Genomic DNA, 20,599 nt, shown 5'->3' on the forward strand with positions numbered 1-20,599 from the left:
GCCTAAAAAACGTGTAAAACGAGTGACGGTCTTCGGGCCGGGCTCGGGTAAACCCCGCCGGTTTTCCGGGGCCCGCTCGATCCGTTCGAAAATGTAAAATAAGCCGCAACGCGTGGTGCTGTTCGCGTGCAACGCCGTCTCCGCCTCACGCCCGACGTGGGTCACGGAGACGGGCGCGGTACCGGGGCGCGCTCGTTCGCTGTCACACGCGGATATCTCGTGATTAATTTTAATTAATCTATGCAGAGCTCTCTATGTGAACGGCGTGCGTGGCTGCGCCTTCGGTTCGCGTCCCGTGCGCTGCACGTGTTATTTCGGCCCGACGTCAGCGTGCAAACGAGTAGGCGGACTCGACGTCCGAAGGGCGCTTCGATCGCGGTACGTGCGCGGGTCGACGATACGTCGTTGAGACTTATTGGCGGCGCGCGCACGACGGTGTCGCTGCGCTGACGGATATCGTGTCTGCCTCATACTTTTTATCGTTGGCCTCAGATCAGGGAGGATCACCCGCCGAATTTAAGCATATTAGTAAGCGGAGGAAAAGAAACTAACCAGGATTCCCTCAGTAGCGGCGAGCGAACAGGGATAAGCCCAGCGCCGAATCCCGCGGTCGTCACGGTCGCGGGACATGTGGTGTTAGGGAGGTTCCGCTTTCTCGCGGTCGCCGCTCCCGTCCAAGTTCGTCTTGAACGGGGCCGTTTTCCCATAGAGGGTGCCAGGCCCGTAGCGACGGAGCGAGTCCGCGAGAGGGACTCTCCTCAGAGTCGGGTTGCTTGAGAGTGCAGCCCTAAGTGGGTGGTAAACTCCATCTAAGGCTAAATATAACCGCGAGACCGATAGCGAACAAGTACCGTGAGGGAAAGTTGAAAATAACTTTGAAGAGAGAGTTCAAGAGTACGTGAAACCGTTCAGGGGTAAACCTGCGAAACTCGAATGAACGAACGGAGAGATTCATCGTCACTCCGGGGCGTACGGCGGCGTGCCGCGATGTGCGCGAGACTCGTGCTCGCGTTCACCGGTCGCCGCCGTTGACGCACCCGGACGGCGTGCACTTCTCTCTTAGTACACATTATGCATCGCGACCCGTTCGTCTGTTCGGCCTAAGCGTTGTCCGGGAGCCGGGCGGCTGCGCGTTCACGCGCACAGCCGTCCGACCGTGACGATCGCCGGCCGGCGGCGGACGGTACTTGTCATGAAACGCGCACGCGTCTCCATCCGGGGACGCGTCCGGCCCGACGCGAGCGAGAGTCGTCGTCGACATCCTGCCCTTGTGCGGATGCTGACGCGACGCCGCTGTCGTCGCAGCCGTGTAGTCTCGGACTGTGCGCGTATCAGTCGGCGATGTTACTGTTTCGGGCACTCGCAGGACCCGTCTTGAAACACGGACCAAGGAGTCTAGCATGTGTGCGAGTCATTGAGTTATGAATTCAAACAGACAAAACTGAAAGGCGCAACGAAAGTGAAGGCGCGCGCTTGTCGCGCGCTCAGGGAGGATGGAGCGTCGGTCGTCAAAAATCGATCTCTCGCACTCCCGAGGCGTCTCGTTTCCAATCAGCGAATGCGGGCGCGCTCTGAGCACAGATGCTGGGACCCGAAAGATGGTGAACTATGCCTGGTCAGGTCGAAGTCAGGGGAAACCCTGATGGAGGACCGTAGCGATTCTGACGTGCAAATCGATCGTCGGAACTGGGTATAGGGGCGAAAGACTAATCGAACCATCTAGTAGCTGGTTCCGTCCGAAGTTTCCCTCAGGATAGCTGGCGTCGACTCGTAACAGTCTCATCCGGTAAAGCGAATGATTAGAGGCATTGGGGCCGAAACGACCTCAACCTATTCTCAAACTTTAAATGGGTGAGAACTCCGGCTTACTCGAACGATGAAGCCGGAGATCTGATGACGGTGCCAAGTGGGCCAATTTTGGTAAGCAGAACTGGCGCTGTGGGATGAACCAAACGTAGTGTTAAGGCGCCTAAAAAACGCTCATGGGACACCATGAAAGGCGTTGGTCGCTCATGACAGCAGGACGGTGGCCATGGAAGTCGGAATCCGCTAAGGAGTGTGCAACGACTCACCTGCCGAAGCGACCAGCCCTGAAAATGGATGGCGCTGAAGCGTTTTGCCTATACACTACCGTTACCGGCAATCGGCGCGTGCGTGTCAAAGCGCACGCGTATTATGCCGTAACGAGTAGGACGTGCGCGGCGGAGTGCGCAGAAGGGTCTGGGCGTGAGCCCGCCTGGAGCCTCCGTCGGTGCAGATCTTGGTGGTAGTAGCAAATACTCCAGCGAGGCCCTGGAGGACTGACGTGGAGAAGGGTTTCGCGTGAACAGTAGTTGCTCGCGAGTCAGTCGATCCTAAGCTCAAGGAGAGATCTTATGTCGATGCGGTGTGTTTATATATATTTTGTGTATATGATAAATAACGCCCTTTGAGCGAAAGGGAATCCGGTTCCTATTCCGGAACCCGGCAGCGGAACCGTTTCAATAATCGTTCTCTCGTTTCTCAAGCGAGTGTTCGACGGGGTAACCCAAAGTGGCCTGAAGACGCCGCCGAGTGGTCCGGGAAGAGTTTTCTTTTCTGCCTGAGCGTTCGAGTTCCATGGAATCCTATAGAAGGGAGATATGGTTCGGAACGCGAAGAGCACCGCATTTGCGGCGGTGTCCGGATACTCTCTGCGGACCTTGAAAATTCAGGTGAGGGATGTACGTGGAGATGTCGCGCCGGCTCGTACCCATATCCGCAGCAGGTCTCCAAGGTGAAGAGCCTCTAGTCGATAGAATAATGTAGGTAAGGGAAGTCGGCAAATTGGATCCGTAACTTCGGAATAAGGATTGGCTCTGAGGACCGGGGCGTGTCGGGTTTGGACGGGAAGCGGATGCGGCCGGTGCCGGGCCTGGTCGATGCTCGCGCGTGTCTCCATCGCAAGGTGGTCTCGCGCGTCGTGCTGAATCCGGACCCGCGTTCCGGCCTTTCGCGGATCTTCCTAGCCGTAAGTCCGCGTCGGTTTCGTCTCGTGCGCGATCGGCGCGGTACTGTACGACCGCCGTTCAACGGTCAGCTCAGAACTGGCACGGACAAGGGGAATCCGACTGTCTAATTAAAACAAAGCATTGCGATGGCCCTCGCGGGTGTTGACGCAATGTGATTTCTGCCCAGTGCTCTGAATGTCAACGTGAAGAAATTCAAGCAAGCGCGGGTATGGGGGAGGGGAGCCCACTGGGAGGCTACCAGTGCCCCTCCATTGGCGTCGGACTCGTAGTGGCTTGGCGCCAGGTGTTGATAGGACAAATGTGGGGAGATTGTTGTCCATTTGTTTGCGTATAGCATATCTCTCAATAGGAGACGGCCAGTGTGGGCTGGGTCCCGATCTCCGCCTCCGGTTCGTATGGGCGAAACGTCTGTGGAGTACCGCGACTGGGGGTGCTTGCCGCCTGGGTTAACAGGCGAAATTGAAGAGTCGTAATTGGTTGTCTGTGACCCTCTACGTCTGACCAACGCACTATACCGGGACTGGAGCGAAAGCTGTTGCGCTGTAACCTACCTAGTAGGCGGTGTGCGTTGGGATTCTAGCAGTTAGAAAGGCAGACAGTAAGTACCGCCATCCGACGTCGGGCCGGGTGCGCTGGGGGGCTTGCCAGCCCCCCAGACCCCCCGCCCGGCGATAGCAACTATGACTCTCTTGAGATAGCCAAATGCCTCGTCATCTAATTAGTGACGCGCATGAATGGATTAACGAGATTCCCGCTGTCCCTATCTACTCGTCGTCGGCTCTCGCAGTGAGCGGACGTGTTTTGTGTTCTCTGCGTTAGTCGCCGCCCAAGTTCTCGTGTGTTATCGCTAGTAGCAGTTCGCCTAGCCAATCGCGTTGAGTGGGTGGAGCCTGTGTGCGACGTTAGCCAGTGACCGTGTAGTGGGAGGAGCTAAGGTGCGTACGTGACCGGAGTTAATCCTGATTGATTTACGACGGTCATTAGCTAATTACTTTGTTTACTTTATTTCTTTTGTGTTCATTTTTTTGCAAGTCATTTTCTTTTGTGTGTGGATTTTATTATAGTAATTAGCTAACGACTTTGTTTATTTAATATTCTTTGTGTTTTATTATAACTTATTGACAATACATTATTTAGACAGCTTATAGGAATTATTTTGTGTTAGGTATTAGGTAGGTATATTACTTATTATTTAGTTAGTTAGTGTTAGGGAAGAGACAGGACTCGGTGTAGGTATAAGACTACTTTTCTTTTTATTTCGTGAGTTGAACTGCAACAATGGACAATTCTGATCGCCTCCTTCGGGAGGCGGTTGAGGAGAAGCGGAAGGAGCTGGAGGAGCTGGAGGCGTTAGCGCTATTTACGCCGAGGAAGTCCTTGGCCAGGACGCCTCCAGGAGGATTCGGCAGTGTTGAGGAGCTCAGGCAGGGTGCGGAGAAGCGCCCGCTGCAGTCACCGGAGGAGGTACAGGAGGCTCTGAGAAGGAAGCTGGAGCCCAGCACGAGTGGTCTGAAGAGCAAAGACGGAATGTCGATGAAGGACCAGGACATTGAGGACCTTATTGAGCTGGCCAACACAGCGGGCAGCACTATTATGTCGGCCGCTACTGGGCCCACAAATAAACTAAACAAGGCGGACCTCGGCCTCATTGGCACCCAGGTGCAGCGGCTTACAGCGGTTGTGGCGACCCTGGCAGGGAGGCTTTTGAAAGCGAAGGAGACGGAAAGAGCCGTCCCCATTACAGCTGGCGTTACCCCCCCTGGGAACACATACGCGAGTATGTTGAGGACAGGTAGGATGGCGACCCAACCCAAGCCGCAGAAGATGGGTGCATCAATCGCGGTGTACCCCATGGAGAGCAGCGGTCTGAGCACTGCAGACGAAACGAAGGCTGCATTAAAAGAGGCAATTAATCCCCACACAATGGGATTGCAGGTGGCACGTCTACGGAAGGTAGGAAACGCAGGAGTTGTCCTCCAAACGCGCAGCAAGGAGGACTTAGAGAAGATAAAGAAGGCCATGCCCGCAACCTTGAAACTGCAGGAGACTGGACAAAGGACACCCTTGGTTGCAATCCTCAACATCCAGGGCCACGTTAAGGATGGAGAAGAACTCCTGGGAGCACTGCGTCAGCAGAACTTCTCCGAGGTTGACGCCAAGGAAGGCTTCCCAAGGGTGGCCTTCTACAAGAAAACCAAAGGAGGCTCGTGCACAACGGTAGTGCTAGCCTGCAGTGCACAGTGGCGGGACAGACTGATGTCGAGGGAGAGGGTATATATCGATTGGGAGCGGTACCTGGTGCGTGACTTCCTCGACGTCACATGCTGTTCGAAATGCCAATGGTACGGGCACTCCGCGAAGCACTGCAGGGCGGAGAAGGAGACCTGCAGCAGGTGCGGAGACGCTGGGCATGGCCACAAGGAGTGCAAGGCGAAGAACGTGCGTTGCGCCACCTGCGTCAAAGCGGGAAAGCAGGGAGAGGACCACAAGACGGCGGCTTCTACATGCCCGGCCAGGATAGCGGCGCAGAAGAGGGCAGCCGAAAGAACAGATTATGGATGCTAGGCATCGCAGCATAAACGTCGGGCAGATTAACCTCCAAGGAGCAGCAACGGCGACAGCGGAACTCCCGGAAATCGCCCAAAGGCTGGGTCTCGGTATTGTTCTTGTCCAGGAACAGTATGCGAGGGCCCAGCTGCAGGGGCTGCTACAGTGCGCGGAAGATTCGAAGGCAGGGATCTACGTCAACAGCACAAGGATAGCTGGAATGATCCTGCCTCATCTTTCCACGCCGCACTGCCTAGTGGCACACTTCCGGGGGGAAGGCGGAGATTTCTACATGGTGTCGGCGTACTTCCAGTACTGCGAGAGCATTGAAACCCACATTGAACACTTGGACCGCGTACTGGAAGCACTAAGAGGGAAACAAATAATCATTGGAGCCGATACCAACACGCACTCTCCGCTCTGGCACAGTCGCCGTGAGCAATTTGAGGGAAGAGGTGCAGAAACAAGTCGAAGAAGATTGGCGATGGAGAGTTTCATCCTCTCAAAGGGGCTCCTCGTACATAATAAGGAGGGGGAACCGTACACTTTCAACACGGTCAACGGTTCCTCCAACATTGATGTGACGTTTACAACCAGAGGAGTCCCAATACTGCATTGGAAGGTGAGGGAAGACGAGAGCAGCAGCGACCACCAGCTGATTACGTTCTCCATCGCCATAGGAAACCCATCAGCCGCGCGGTACCAGGGAGAGCTGGAACCAGGAGAAGAACCGACGAGGTTCCGGGACCGAAGTGTGGACTGGGACCGGTTTTGCTCTACGCTCTCGTGGCGAGTAGGCAGGCTTGACTGCCGAAAGCCAGCGCAGGAACTCTGCAAGCAGTTTGTCCAAACGCTCGATCGGGCAGCCGGGGAGTGCTTAGGGTTCGCTAAGGGGAAGGACCAAACACGCGGTCACGAATGGTGGTCGAGGAAACTCGACAACCTTCGGCGGGAACATAACAGATTACGTCGGGAATGGCAACAGTCTCGGCGCGCGGGCGGACTGGCAGAAGATATCTGCAGGGCGCGCTTCCATCGTGCCCGCGCGGTCTACAGAAAGTCTATGCGCGAAGCGGAGACCAACCACTTCTCGCGGCTTGCTGACAGTGGGAATGACGATCCGTGGGGTATGGCGTATCGTGCCGCCACCGGTAGGGTGCGTCCACCTGCGAACGTCATTAATGGGTTTAAGCTTGCGCAGGGGTATGCTATCGATATTCGCAGCGCGTTGGGAGGGATACTGGCAGCAATGTGTCCGGACGACGACCTGGCAGCCGACTCTGACTACCATATGCAGGTGCGCCTGGCGGCAGCTTGTTTGCCCAGTGGTCACTCGGTGAGTCCCCCCACCAGAGAACAAATAGGCCGAATAATTCGGAATTTACCGGACAAGGCTCCGGGGATAGACGGTGTCACCGCTCGTATTGTAAAGGCAGCGTGGAAGGCGGCCGCGTGTGAGATGACACTTATGTATGTGAAGTGCATAAATGAGGGAGTATTCCCCGATGTATGGAAGGATGGCCGGTTAATAGTATTGCCAAAGGGTGATGGGAAGGCGACTGACCCAAAGGCGTATAGACCTATCACCCTCCTGCCAGTACTGGGTAAGGTGCTTGAGCAGTTGATATGTGAATGTACCCCGGGTCTGTACAGTCGCATGTCAACCCGTCAACATGGGTTTATGAAAGGGAGGTCGACGTTAACGGCTCTGAACTCGCTTCTCTATACAGTGAACGCCAGCACTCACAAGTATGTCCAGGCGGTAACGTTGGACATAGCAGGTGCATTCGATAATGCATGGTGGCCTATGGTCCTGCTTAAGTTTAAGCAGGGCGGCTGCCCGCCGAACATATACAAGTGTCTCTGCTCGTACTTCGTCAATAGACGGGTCGGTATGTTTGCAGGGGGGGAGACGGTGTGGAAACCGTCAACCATGGGGTGTCCATAGGGCTCTGTGCTCGGCCCTACACTTTGGAATATTCTGTTGAACGACCTTTTGGAAATGGACGTACCAACAGGGGTCGAAATGGTAGCGTACGCGGACGACGTGACGCTACTTATACAAGCGGATTCTAGGGCTGCTATCGAGACCAAGGCCGGGGCGGTGCTCGAGAGAATCTCGACTTGGGGTCGCAGGAATCGGCTGAAGTTTTCACCGCTGAAAACTAAGTCGATTACCCTGAAGGGTTCGTTCGGGCGCCCTCCGGTTATTAGAATGTCAGGCGAACCTGTAGGAGCGGTGGACTCGGTGAAAATCTTGGGCGTTACAATTGATGGTAAGAGATCATTTGCCGAGCATGCCTTGGATATCGGAGAGCGAGCCGCGAGGTGCTTTGGTAAAATGGCACGGGTATCTTCAACATCATGGGGCATACAGTACAAGGCTCTTAAAGTCTTGTACAGGGGGACGTACGTAGCTACTCTCACGTACGCGGCGAGCGTCTGGTATCACAGGTCGTTCCTGTATGTGGTGTCTAGCCGGCTGCTTAGGACACAGCGAACGTCGTTGGTGCTGCTCACCAAGGCGTATCGCTCCACGAGTACGGCCGCACTGCCAGTGCTAGCAGGGGTGCTTCCAGCCGACCTGGAGGTGTACCGCGCGGGCAAGATAGAGGCGACCAGGGGCGATAAGGTAAAGCAGGAGCTCGCGATCTTGAAGAAAGACATCCACTCCGAGGTGGTCATCATGTGGCAGGAGCGTTGGGAACGTGAAGAGAGGGGTGGCGATCTCAAACGCTTCTTCCCATGTGTCGGGGACAGACTCCTGGCGACGTGGGTGCATCCCGACCACTACACGTCGCAACTGTTAACGGGGCATGGTATGTTCAACGGGAAGCTTAGGGACCTGGGGCTCAAAGGGGACGGCACCTGTCCATGTGGCGCGACGGAAGAGAACCGCGACCACGTGCTGTGGGAATGTAGTCTGTACGATCGGGCGAGAGGTGAACTGTTAGACCATCTAGAGAGGAAAAATCCGGGACCAGTGCATTACGGAGATCTTGTTTCTTCGGAGGTGAACTTCTCAAGGTTGGTTAGATTTGCCACAAGTTGGTACCGTGACCGGAGAGTGATGGAGGGGTAAACCAAGACGGTGTCGAAGACAGAGAAAGGAAGACTTTAGGAAGAGGAGAAGAACTGCAAGATGGGCTGCCCGACGACGAAGCCGTAGTTGTGGTCGGCCGCCCCCAGAAAGGGGGAGAGGGCCATCTAGGGACGAAAAAAAAATGAGAACTTGTAGGGAGTCAAGAAAATGTGCCGGACCTCAAATCCGGTACATCTCCCGCTGTTTCGGTCGGTACCTAGGTCTTGATGACCGAAAGGTCGGTAAGACCATGGGAAGGAGGTGGGTTATGTCCCTATCTACTGACTTCGTCGTCGGCTCTCGTAGCGAGCGGACGTGTTTTGTGCTCTCTGCGTTAGTCGCCGCCCAAGTTCTCGCGCCGTGTCACTATTCGCTGCTCGTTCGGCCAATCGCGTCGTGTGGGTGGAGCCTGTGTTCGACGTTCGCGAGTGTCTGTGTAGTGGGCGGAGCTAAGGTGCGTACGTGACCTGAATTAATCCGCTTTTGATTTATGACGGTCATTAGTTAATTACTTTGTTTACTGTATTTCTTTTGTGTGACTTGAATTTTTTGCTATTTGATTTATGACGGTCATTAGTTAATTACTTTGTTTACTGTATTTCTTTTGTGTTAGTGTTTTGACTCATATTATTTAGTTAGCTTTTAGGAATTAGTTATTATTAGACAGTAGGTAGTTGTTAGGTAATTAGGTATTAGGAAGTGTTAGGGAAGAGACAGGACTCGTAGTTAGCTTTTAGTTTTGACTTTATTTTTGTTTTTCTATTTATACTAATAAGCTTGCTATACGAATATGGACACTTCGGAGCGCCTCCTTCGGGAGGCGGTAGAGGAGAAGCGGAAGGAGCTGGAGGAGCTGGAGGCGTTGGCGCTATTTACGCCGAGGAAGTCCTTGGCCAGGACGCCTCCAGGAGGATTCGGCAGTGTTGAGGAGCTCAGGCAGGGTGCGGAGAAGCGCCCGCTGCAGTCACCGGAGGAGGTACAGGAGGCTCTGAGAAGGAAGTTGGAGCCTAGTACGAGTGGTCTGAAGAGCAAAGACGGAATGTCGATGAGGGACCAGGACATTGAGGAACTTATTGAGCTGGCCAACACAGCGGGCAGCACTATTATGTCGGCCGCTACTGGGCCTACAAATAAACTAAACAAGGCGGACCTCGGCCTCATTGGCACCCAGGTGCAGCGGCTTACAGCGGTCGTGGCAACCCTGGCAGGGAGGCTTTTGAAGGCGAAGGAGATGGAAAGAGCCGTCCCCATTACAGCTGGCGTTACCCCCCCAGGGAACACATACGCGAGTATGTTGAGGACAGGTAGGATGGCGACCCAACCCAAGCCGCAGAAGATGGGTGCATCAATCGCAGTGTACCCCATGGAGAGCAGCGGTCTGAGCACTGCAGACGAAACGAAGGCTGCTCTAAAAGAGGCCATTAATCCCCACACAATGGGATTGCAGGTGGCGCGCCTACGCAAGGTAGGAAACGCAGGAGTTGTCCTCCAAACGCGCAGCAAGGAGGACTTAGAGAAGATAAAAAAGGCCATGCCCGCAACCTTGAAACTGCAGGAGACTGGACAAAGGACACCCTTGGTGGCAATCCTCAACATCCAGGGCCATGTCAAGGATGGAGAAGAACTCCTCGGAGCACTGCGTCAGCAGAACTTCTCCGAGGTTGACGCCAAGGAAGGCTTCCCAAGGGTGGCCTTCTACAAGAAAACCAAAGGAGGTTCGTGCACAACGGTAGTGCTAGCCTGCAGTGCACAGTGGCGGGACAGACTGATGTCGAGGGAGAGGGTATATATTGATTGGGAGCGGTACCTGGTGCGTGACTTCCTCGACGTCACATGCTGTTCGAAGTGCCAATGGTACGGGCACTCCGCGAAGCACTGCAGGGCGGAGAAGGAGACCTGCAGCAGGTGCGGAGACGCTGGACATGGCCACAAGGAGTGCAAGGCGAAGAACGTGCGTTGCGCCACCTGCGTCAAAGCGGGAAAGCAAGGAGAGGACCACAAGACGGCGGCTTCTACATGCCCGGCCAGGATAGCGGCGCAGAAGAGGGCAGCCGAAAGAACCGATTATGGATATTAGGCATCGCAGCATAAACGTCGGGCAGATTAACCTCCAAGGAGCAGCAACGGCGACAGCGGAACTCCCGGAAATCGCCCAAAGGCTGGGTCTCGGTATTGTTCTTGTCCAGGAACAGTATGCGAGGGCCCAGCTGCAGGGGCTGCTACAGTGCGCGGAAGATTCGAAGGCAGGGATCTACGTCAACAGCACAAGGATAGCTGGAATGATCCTGCCTCATCTTTCCACGCCGCACTGCCTAGTGGCACACTTCCGGGGGGAAGGCGGAGACTTCTACATGGTGTCGGCGTACTTCCAGTACTGCGAGAGCATTGAAACCCACATTGAACACTTGGACCGCGTACTGGAAGCACTAAGAGGGAAGCAAATTATCATTGGAGCCGATACCAACACGCACTCTCCGCTCTGGCACAGTCGCCGTGAGCAATTTGAGGGAAGAGGTGCAGAAGCAAGTCGAAGAAGATTGGCGATGGAGAGTTTCATCCTCTCAAAGGGGCTCCTCGTACATAATAAGGAGGGGGAACCGTACACTTTCAACACGGTCAACGGTTCCTCCAACATTGATGTGACATTTACAACCAGAGGAGTCCCAATACTGCATTGGAAGGTGAGGGAAGACGAGAGCAGCAGCGACCACCAGCTGATTACGTTCTCCATCGCCATAGGAAACCCACCAGCCGCGCGGTACCAGGGAGAGCTGGAACCAGGAGAAGAACCGACGAGGTTCCGGGACCGAAGTGTGAACTGGGACCGGTTTTGTTCTACGCTCTCGTGGCGAGTAGGCAGGCTTGACTGCCGAAAGCCAGCGCAGGAACTCTGCAAGCAGTTTGTCCAAACGCTCGATCGGACAGCCGGGGAGTGCTTAGGGTTCGCTAAGGGGAAGGACCAAACACGCGGTCACGAATGGTGGTCGAGGAAACTCGACAACCTTCGGCGGGAACATAACAGATTACGTCGGGAATGGCAACAGTCTCGGCGCGCGGGCGGACTGGCAGAAGATATCTGCAGGGCGCGCTTCCATCGTGCCCGCGCGGTCTACAGAAAGTCTATGCGCGAAGCGGAGACCAACCACTTCTCGCGGCTTGCTGACAGTGGGAATGACGATCCGTGGGGTATGGCGTATCGTGCCGCCACCGGTAGGGTGCGTCCACCTGCGAACGTCATTAATGGGTTTAAGCTTGCTTAGTATGCTATCGATATTCGCAGCGCGTTGGGAGGGATACTGGCAGCAATGTGTCCGGACGACGACCTGGCAGCCGACTCTGACTACCATATGCAGGTGCGCCTGGCGGCAGCTTGCTTGCCCAGTGGTCACTCGGTGAGTCCCCCCACCAGAGAACAAATAGGCCGAATAATTCGGAATTTACCGGACAAGGCTCCGGGGATAGACGGTGTCACCGCTCGTATTGTTAAGGCAGCGTGGAAGGCGGCCGCGTGTGAGATGACACTTATGTATGTGAAGTGCATAAACGAAGGAGTATTCCCCGATGTATGGAAGGATGGCCGGTTAATAGTATTGCCAAAGGGTGATGGGAAGGCGACTGACCCAAAGGCGTATAGACCTATCACCCTCTTGCCAGTACTGGGTAAGGTGCTTGAGCAGTTGATATGTGAATGTACCCCGGGTCTGTACAGTCGCATGTCAACCCGTCAACATGGGTTTATGAAAGGGAGGTCGACGTTAACGGCTCTGAACTCGCTTCTCTATACAGTGAACGCCAGCACTCACAAGTATGTCCAGGCGGTAACGTTGGACATAGCAGGTGCATTCGATAATGCATGGTGGCCTATGGTCCTGCTTAAGTTTAAGCAGGGCGGCTGCCCGCCGAACATATACAAGTGTCTCTGCTCGTACTTCGTCAATAGACGGGTCGGTATGTTTGCAGGGGGGGAGACGGTGTGGAAACCGTCAACCATGGGGTGTCCATAGGGCTCTGTGCTCGGCCCTACACTTTGGAATATTCTGTTGAACGACCTTTTGGAAATGGACGTACCAACAGGGGTCGAAATGGTAGCGTACGCGGACGACGTGACGCTACTTATACAAGCGGATTCTAGGGCTGCTATCGAGACCAAGGCCGGGGCGGTGCTCGAGAGAATCTCGACTTGGGGTCGCAGGAATCGGCTGAAGTTTTCACCGCTGAAAACTAAGTCGATTACCCTGAAGGGTTCGTTCGGGCGCCCTCCGGTTATTAGAATGTCAGGCGAACCTGTAGGAGCGGTGGACTCGGTGAAAATCTTGGGCGTTACAATTGATGGTAAGAGATCATTTGCCGAGCATGCCTTGGATATCGGAGAGCGAGCCGCGAGGTGCTTTGGTAAAATGGCACGGGTATCTTCAACATCATGGGGCATACAGTACAAGGCTCTTAAAGTCTTGTACAGGGGGACGTACGTAGCTACTCTCACGTACGCGGCGAGCGTCTGGTATCACAGGTCGTTCCTGTATGTGGTGTCTAGCCGGTTGCTTAGGACACAGCGAACGTCGTTGGTGCTGCTCACCAAGGCGTATCGCTCCACGAGTACGGCCGCACTGCCAGTGCTAGCAGGGGTGCTTCCAGCCGACCTGGAGGTGTACCGCGCGGGCAAGATAGAGGCGACCAGGGGCGATAAGGTAAAGCAGGAGCTCGCGATCTTGAAGAAAGACATCCACTCCGAGGTGGTCATCATGTGGCAGGAGCGTTGGGAACGTGAAGAGAGGGGTGGCGATCTCAAACGCTTCTTCCCATGTGTCGGGGACAGACTCCTGGCGACGTGGGTGCATCCCGACCACTACACGTCGCAACTGTTAACGGGGCATGGTATGTTCAACGGGAAGCTTAGGGACCTGGGGCTCAAAGGGGACGGCACCTGTCCATGTGGCGCGACGGAAGAGAACCGCGACCACGTGCTGTGGGAATGTAGTCTGTACGATCGGGCGAGAGGTGAACTGTTAGACCATCTAGAGAGGAAAAATCCGGGACCAGTGCATTACGGAGATCTTGTTTCTTCGGAGGTGAACTTCTCAAGGTTGGTTAGATTTGCCACAAGTTGGTACCGTGACCGGAGAGTGATGGAGGGGTAAACCAAGACGGTGTCGAAGACAGAGAAAGGAAGACTTTAGGAAGAGGAGAAGAACTGCAAGATGGGCTGCCCGACGACGAAGCCGTAGTTGTGGTCGGCCGCCCCCAGAAAGGGGGAGAGGGCCATCTAGGGACGAAAAAAAAAAAAATGAGAACTTGTAGGGAGTCAAGAAAATGTGCCGGACCTCAAATCCGGTACATCTCCCGCTGTTTCGGTCGGTACCTAGGTCTTGATGACCGAAAGGTCGGTAAGACCATGGGAAGGAGGTGGGTTGTCCCTATCTACTATCTAGCGAAACCACAGCCAAGGGAACGGGCTTGGGAGAATCAGCGGGGAAAGAAGACCCTGTTGAGCTTGACTCTAGTCTGGCATTGTAAGGAGACATGAGAGGTGTAGCATAAGTGGGAGATCGTTCGCGGTCGTCGCTGAAAAACCACTACTTTCATTGTTTCATTACTTACTCGGTTGGGCGGAAGCGGTGCGCGGTCGATAATATCGGCGGGCGTACGGTGTTTCGTTCCAAGCGTGCAGAGTGGCGACGTGGCGGCAACGCTCGTCGCCGTACAACTCCCGCGTGATCCGGTTCGAGGACACTGCCAGGCGGGGAGTTTGACTGGGGCGGTACATCTGTCAAAGAATAACGCAGGTGTCCTAAGGCCAGCTCAGCGAGGACAGAAACCTCGCGTGGAGCAAAAGGGCAAAAGCTGGCTTGATCCAGATGTTCAGTACGCATAGGGACTGCGAAAGCACGGCCTATCGATCCTTTAGTATAAAGAGTTTTTAGCAAGAGGTGCCAGAAAAGTTACCACAGGGATAACTGGCTTGTGGCGGCCAAGCGTTCATAGCGACGTTGCTTTTTGATCCTTCGATGTCGGCTCTTCCTATCATTGCGAAGCAAAATTCGCCAAGCGTTGGATTGTTCACCCATCAAAAGGGAACGTGAGCTGGGTTTAGACCGTCGTGAGACAGGTTAGTTTTACCCTCCTGATGGCGTGTCGTTGCGATAGTAATACTGCTCAGTACGAGAGGAACCGCAGTTTCGGACATTTGGTTCATGCACTCGGCCGAGCGGCCGGTGGTGCGAAGCTACCATCCGCGGGATTATGCCTGAACGCCTCTAAGGCCGAAGCCAGCCTAGCCGAATCCGGCAAGGATATACTCACTGTGGAGCCCCGAGTGTCGGGAGGCTCTAAACAATGTGACTTTACTAGTCGCGTTTTATTCGTAAGACGCGACGTCGAAGCCCATTTGGAACGCGACGAACGGTGCGAGCGGTATTAACACGTGCACCACGGCGTCGAAGTTTCGAATTTACCTCAGTTCGATGTCGGGGCTCGGAATAGTCTGTAGACGACTTACGTTCCTGGCGGGGTGTTGTGCTCGGTAGAGCAGCGTCGTGCTGCGATCTGTTGAGACTCAGCCCTACGCCATGTGATTCGTCCGAGGACGCATCGTCGCCGAGAAGCAGAGTTGTGTGTGTGTGTGCAAACAAACAACAGGCCAACATATAATATTATAATAACATAATAATATAAATAATATTATCATGATATTTCGTCGTGACGGACGCGTCACGCGATTTCTCATGATTATAAAATTTTACAATATATTATTATTTATTATAGTTGAAAGACGTGGTTGATGTTGTACACGGCGACTACTCTAATGATAACGAGTACGATCATTTTCAGGTTATTATGTCGAGTCGAGTGTTGTGATAAGTGTACATCGCCGTCGGCGGCGGCGGCGGCTCCGGTGGTGTTGGGCGCGCTGCGCAAATTCCAAAAGCGAGTACGATCGGCCCCAATAGCGGGTACGGTCGATTCCTCAATAGCGAGTACCACCTAGCGCGAGGAGCGCGGCGCTCCCTGCCGGTCTCCCCGGACGGATATCTCACTTACTTGTTTTCTCCAATAACGAGTACCGCCGAGCGCGAGGAGCGCGGCGCTCCCTGCCGGTCTCCATCTTTTCTCTTGTTCCTTGTACACCAGAACATTATAGTTTTTGACCAATATTCGTGTCCCCTAATAATTGCATGTTCTGTCCGTTTTTTTTTTAAATTAAATAAAATAAATTATTAATTATTAATTTATCATAAAAATACCTACGAGAAAAAGTGTAGGTGATAAAATTATCTATAAAAAATGTACCGATACTTTTTTTCCTACGAGCCACCGTTTCTGAGATAATAACTATTCAAAAACTTATAAAAACGCGCTAAGTACACTACTACCTCATAGGTGGCGTGGAAACTCACTTTTTGAATCTAACACTAAGTATTGATACATTTTTAATGGATAATTTTACGATCTACAATTTTTGTCCGAGATACTTTTATGATAAAACTTACCTACCGTTTTGCTGAAAATCGCGAAAAACGAATGTGATTAAGTAAGTAAGTAAGTACGTAAGTAAGTAAGTAAGCAACTAAGTAAGTAAGTAAATAGGTAAGTAAGTAAGTAAGTAAGAAAGAATTACGTTTAAAGATATTTATTTCTCATTAAAAACATAATATTGTCACTTACATGAGAACATAAAAATATGATGTAATAATTTATCCGCCGTTCTTTAGATGTTCAGTACATACATGTTACACATTATAGTACTTATTCTTCTTCACAAAATTTAAGATTACACACTTTTACAGGGCACTGTCACATAACAAACAATTTCAGACATGTGTTTTATAAAAACTTTGAAACAATATAGTCTGATAGGTCACGTTTAAATGTTTTTAGTGACCTAATCTTTTTGAGAGATGAAGGTAGACTATTAAAAAGTTGTGCGCCCTCGTAAATAAACATACGCTTGCCGTAATTTGTTCTTGTCTTAGGTAGTATCAAGTAGCTGGCTCGTCTCGTGCTGCGTTTAGACGCATGTTTAGTTTGGGTGAGTAAGATTGATGTATGATAAGAATTTTGATTTGATTTGAAATATATTTTTTTTTGGAGGTTTTTTATTTGGTTTCGGAGGGAAAATGAAATGTACGTGTCGCGCGTTTATTACTGATCATTATCGTACTCGTTATTAAAAAAAAAAAAAAAAAAAAAAAAAAAAAAAAAAGCGATTTTTTCTTCGAAGCCGCAATGCATATTCAATATTATGTTATTAATAAATAGTAAAATCAAATCAAAATCACTTTATTCACATATCAGAGAGTTTATTGTTATTATACAATACGGTTGTTGGTACTCTCGGGGCAGAGCTGGTGTGTCTGTGTCTGTGTTTGTGTCGCGCGTTGTTTTATATGTTCTTTTTTTACAATATAAAAAATGAGACAGACTCACCGCGCTGTGTCGATCGAGCGTTTTCGAGTTTCCCTATGCGGATGATATTTGATTTGGTGATTTGAAAGGTTTTTTGTGATTTCGTTTCTCATAATTCCTCTCTTCACTCTCTCTATAGTATCATACGCTGCGGCGATCCTCGTCACGTTGAAAGCGATCGTGTAAATTTTTTGCGCGCACCAAGACGCCGACTGGGCTTCGACGGTTTCCCTCTGTTAAGATTTTTAACGTGAGGGCCCGCAAGCCGGAACGCGTCGCGCATTTCACGCGTGCGAGACGTTCACGCTCCTCTCAAGCACCGGGCGTCGATCCGATTTGTGATCACGACGTGTACCGATATTAATACGTTGATAACGCTTCTATTGCGTGTCATCATTTTTATTATTACCCGAAGGGACTCTCGTTACTGAACTTTCATAACATACAATCGGCCCATCGCCGATTTATGATTCGTTCAACGCGCACCGTATGCCTTTGAGATATATAGTATACAGTGCGCGAACGGATATCTCACGATATGTTCAAGATGTCATAGTCGCGACGCCCTAAGGGGAGATCGCGACGCATGACGCGCTGAGCGCGACAACAATCGTTGTTTGCAGCAGCTCCCTGGTTGATCCTGCCAGTAGTTATATGCTTGTCTCAAAGATTAAGCCATGCATGTCTCAGTGCAAGCCGTATTAAGGCGATACCGCGAATGGCTCAATATATCAGTTTTGGTTCCTTAGATCTTACTCAGTTACTTGGATAACTGTGGTAATTCTAGAGCTAATACATGCAATCAGAGCTCTGACCAGTGATGGGATGAGTGCTTTTATTAGATCAAAACCAATCGACGGAGGGCCTCGCGTCCGAAGTCGTTAATTTTGATGAATCTGGATAACTTTTGCCGATCGCATGGTCCAGTACCGGCGACGCATCTTTCAAATGTCTGCCTTATCAACTTTCGATGGTAGTTTCTGCGACTACCATGGTTGTCACGGGTAACGGGGAATCAGGGTTCGATTCCGGAGAGGGAGCCTGAGAAACGGCTACCACATCCAAGGAAGGCAGCAGGCGCGCAAATTACCCACTCCCGGCACGGGGAGGTAGTGACGAAAAATAACGATACGGGACTCTTACGAGGCCTCGTAATCGGAATGAGTACACTTTAAATATTTTAACGAGGAACAATTGGAGGGCAAGTCTGGTGCCAGCAGCCGCGGTAATTCCAGCTCCAATAGCGTATACTAAAATTGTTGCGGTTAAAAAGCTCGTAGTTGCATTTGTGCGCCGCGCTGTCGGTGCATCGCATCCGCGGTGATACTGACACGTCTGCGGAGCATATCGTCGGTGAGCCGGCGGTAAAACGCCGGTTCAATATCAAAATCCTATCGCGGTGCTCTTCAGTGAGTGTCGAGATGGGCCGACAATTTTACTTTGAACAAATTAGAGTGCTCAAAGCGGGCTCAAAATGCCGCTTGAATATTTCGTGCATGGAATAATAGAATATGATCTCGGTTCTATTTTGTTGGTTTTCAGAACTCCGAGGTAATGATTAATAGGGATAACTGGGGGCATTCGTATTGCGACGTTAGAGGTGAAATTCTTGGATCGTCGCAAGACGAACATCAGCGAAAGCATTTGCCAAAGGTGTTTTCATCAATCAAGAACGAAAGTTAGAGGTTCGAAGGCGATTAGATACCGCCCTAGTTCTAACCGTAAATATGTCATCTAGCGATCCGCCGACGTTACTACAATGGCTCGGCGGGCAGCTTCCGGGAAACCAAAGATTTTGGACTCCGGGGGGAGTATGGTTGCAAAGCTGAAACTTAAAGGAATTGACGGAAGGGCACCACCAGGAGTGGAGCCTGCGGCTTAATTTGACTCAACACGGGAAATCTCACCAGGCCCGGACACCGGAAGGATTGACAGATTAACAGCTCTTTCTTGATTCGGTGGGTGGTGGTGCATGGCCGTTCTTAGTTGGTGGAGCGATTTGTCTGGTTAATTCCGGTAACGAACGAGACTCTAGCCTGCTAAATAGGCGTCGTCATTTAGGTGTGCGCGGCTTCAGGGTCGCGCAACTCACTGGCGGCGTATTAAAATTCTTCTTAGAGGGACCGGCGGCTTCGAGCCGCACGAGATTGAGCAATAACAGGTCTGTGATGCCCTTAGATGTCCTGGGCCGCACGCGCGCTACACTGAAGGAATCAACATGTTCTCCCTGGCCTAGAGGCCCGGGCAACCCGTTGAAACTCCTTCGTGCTGGGGATTGGGGTTTGCAATTATCCCCCATAAACGAGGAATTCCTAGTAAGCGCGAGTCATAAGCTCGCGTTGATTACGTCCCTGCCCTTTGTACACACCGCCCGTCGCTACTACCGATTGAATGATTTAGTGAGGTCTTCGGACCGACACGCGGTGGCTTCGCAGCCGTCGGCGTTGCTGGGAAGTTGACCAAACTTGATCATTTAGAGGAAGTAAAAGTCGTAACAAGGTTTCCGTAGGGGAACCTGCGGAAGGATCATTAACGTGTAACGGTCGCGTGCGCGAGCGTTGTCGCCGACACGCTTCGCTCACAGCCGACTGTTGACGATGATAACTTCAATCACGTGTCAATCACTGATTATTTTCGCGCTCGCGATGTGCTCTCTGTGCTCCGTTGTCGCGTTTGCCGCGCGCGCGCTGACATCTCCCGCCGCAAGTGGGGGGGGTGTCCGGCACGACGTCTCCGGCACGACGCTTCGGCGGGCGCGGTTCGCATGTACGCGACGCGCGTGCGTCTCGCGACGCGCTCATGTCGAGTGCGAAGCGAGTCGAGATCACGACGTACGCGCAATGCGTGCGTCACATAATATTTTGTTACACACAGAGATCGTTCACGTATTTTCTAAATATAAAAACTATTACCCTGAACGGTGGATCACTTGGCTCGCGGGTCGATGAAGAACGCAGTTAACTGCGCGTCATAGTGTGAACTGCAGGACACATTTGAACATCGACATTTCGAACGCACATTGCGGTCCGTGGAGAAATATCCAGGACCACTCCTGTCTGAGGGCCGGCTGCATAAAAGAATACGACGACGCCGTCGCTGTATGCTGACAACACTGTTTGCGCGCCTAAAAAACGTGTAAAACGAGTGACGGTCTTCGGGCCGGGCTCGGGTAAACCCCGCCGGTTTTCCGGGGCCCGCTCGATCCGTTCGAAAATGTAAAATAAGCCGCAACGCGTGGTGCTGTTCGCGTGCAACGCCGTCTCCGCCTCACGCCCGACGTGGGTCACGGAGACGGGCGCGGTACCGGGGCGCGCTCGTTCGCTGTCACACGCGGATATCTCGTGATTAATTTTAATTAATCTATGCAGAGCTCTCTATGTGAACGGCGTGCGTGGCTGCGCCTTCGGTTCGCGTCCCGTGCGCTGCACGTGTTATTTCGGCCCGACGTGAGCGTGCAAACGAGTAGGCGGACTCGACGTCCGAAGGGCGCTTCGATCGCGGTACTACGCGTACGAGGAAAAGAAACTAACCAGGATTCCCTCAGTAGCGGCGAGCGAACAGGGATAAGCCCAGCGCC

The 20,599-nt window shown here is 52.6% G+C and overlaps 1 long non-coding RNA gene and 2 other non-coding genes across 3 annotated transcripts; all 3 read left to right on the plus strand.

Annotated features, from left to right (window-relative positions):
• The first annotated feature begins 353 nt into the window (after nt 1–353).
• On the plus strand, nt 354–15,414 carry LOC126977371 (uncharacterized). Its single transcript, XR_007732195.1, has 2 exons — nt 354–3,349; nt 15,225–15,414. It is a non-coding gene; the product is annotated as an uncharacterized LOC126977371 (long non-coding RNA).
• Nucleotides 15,415–17,649: 2,235 nt separating this feature from the next.
• On the plus strand, nt 17,650–19,554 carry LOC126977602 (small subunit ribosomal RNA). Its single transcript, XR_007732276.1, has one exon. It is a non-coding gene; the product is annotated as a small subunit ribosomal RNA (ribosomal RNA).
• A 377-nt stretch (nt 19,555–19,931) lies between these two features.
• LOC126977804 (5.8S ribosomal RNA) lies at nt 19,932–20,088 on the plus strand. The gene has a single exon (XR_007732431.1). It is a non-coding gene; the product is annotated as a 5.8S ribosomal RNA (ribosomal RNA).
• Nucleotides 20,089–20,599: the final 511 nt, after the last annotated feature.

Source organism: Leptidea sinapis, chromosome 45 (assembly GCF_905404315.1).
Source record: "Leptidea sinapis chromosome 45, ilLepSina1.1, whole genome shotgun sequence".
Lineage (NCBI taxonomy): Eukaryota > Metazoa > Arthropoda > Insecta > Lepidoptera > Pieridae > Leptidea > Leptidea sinapis.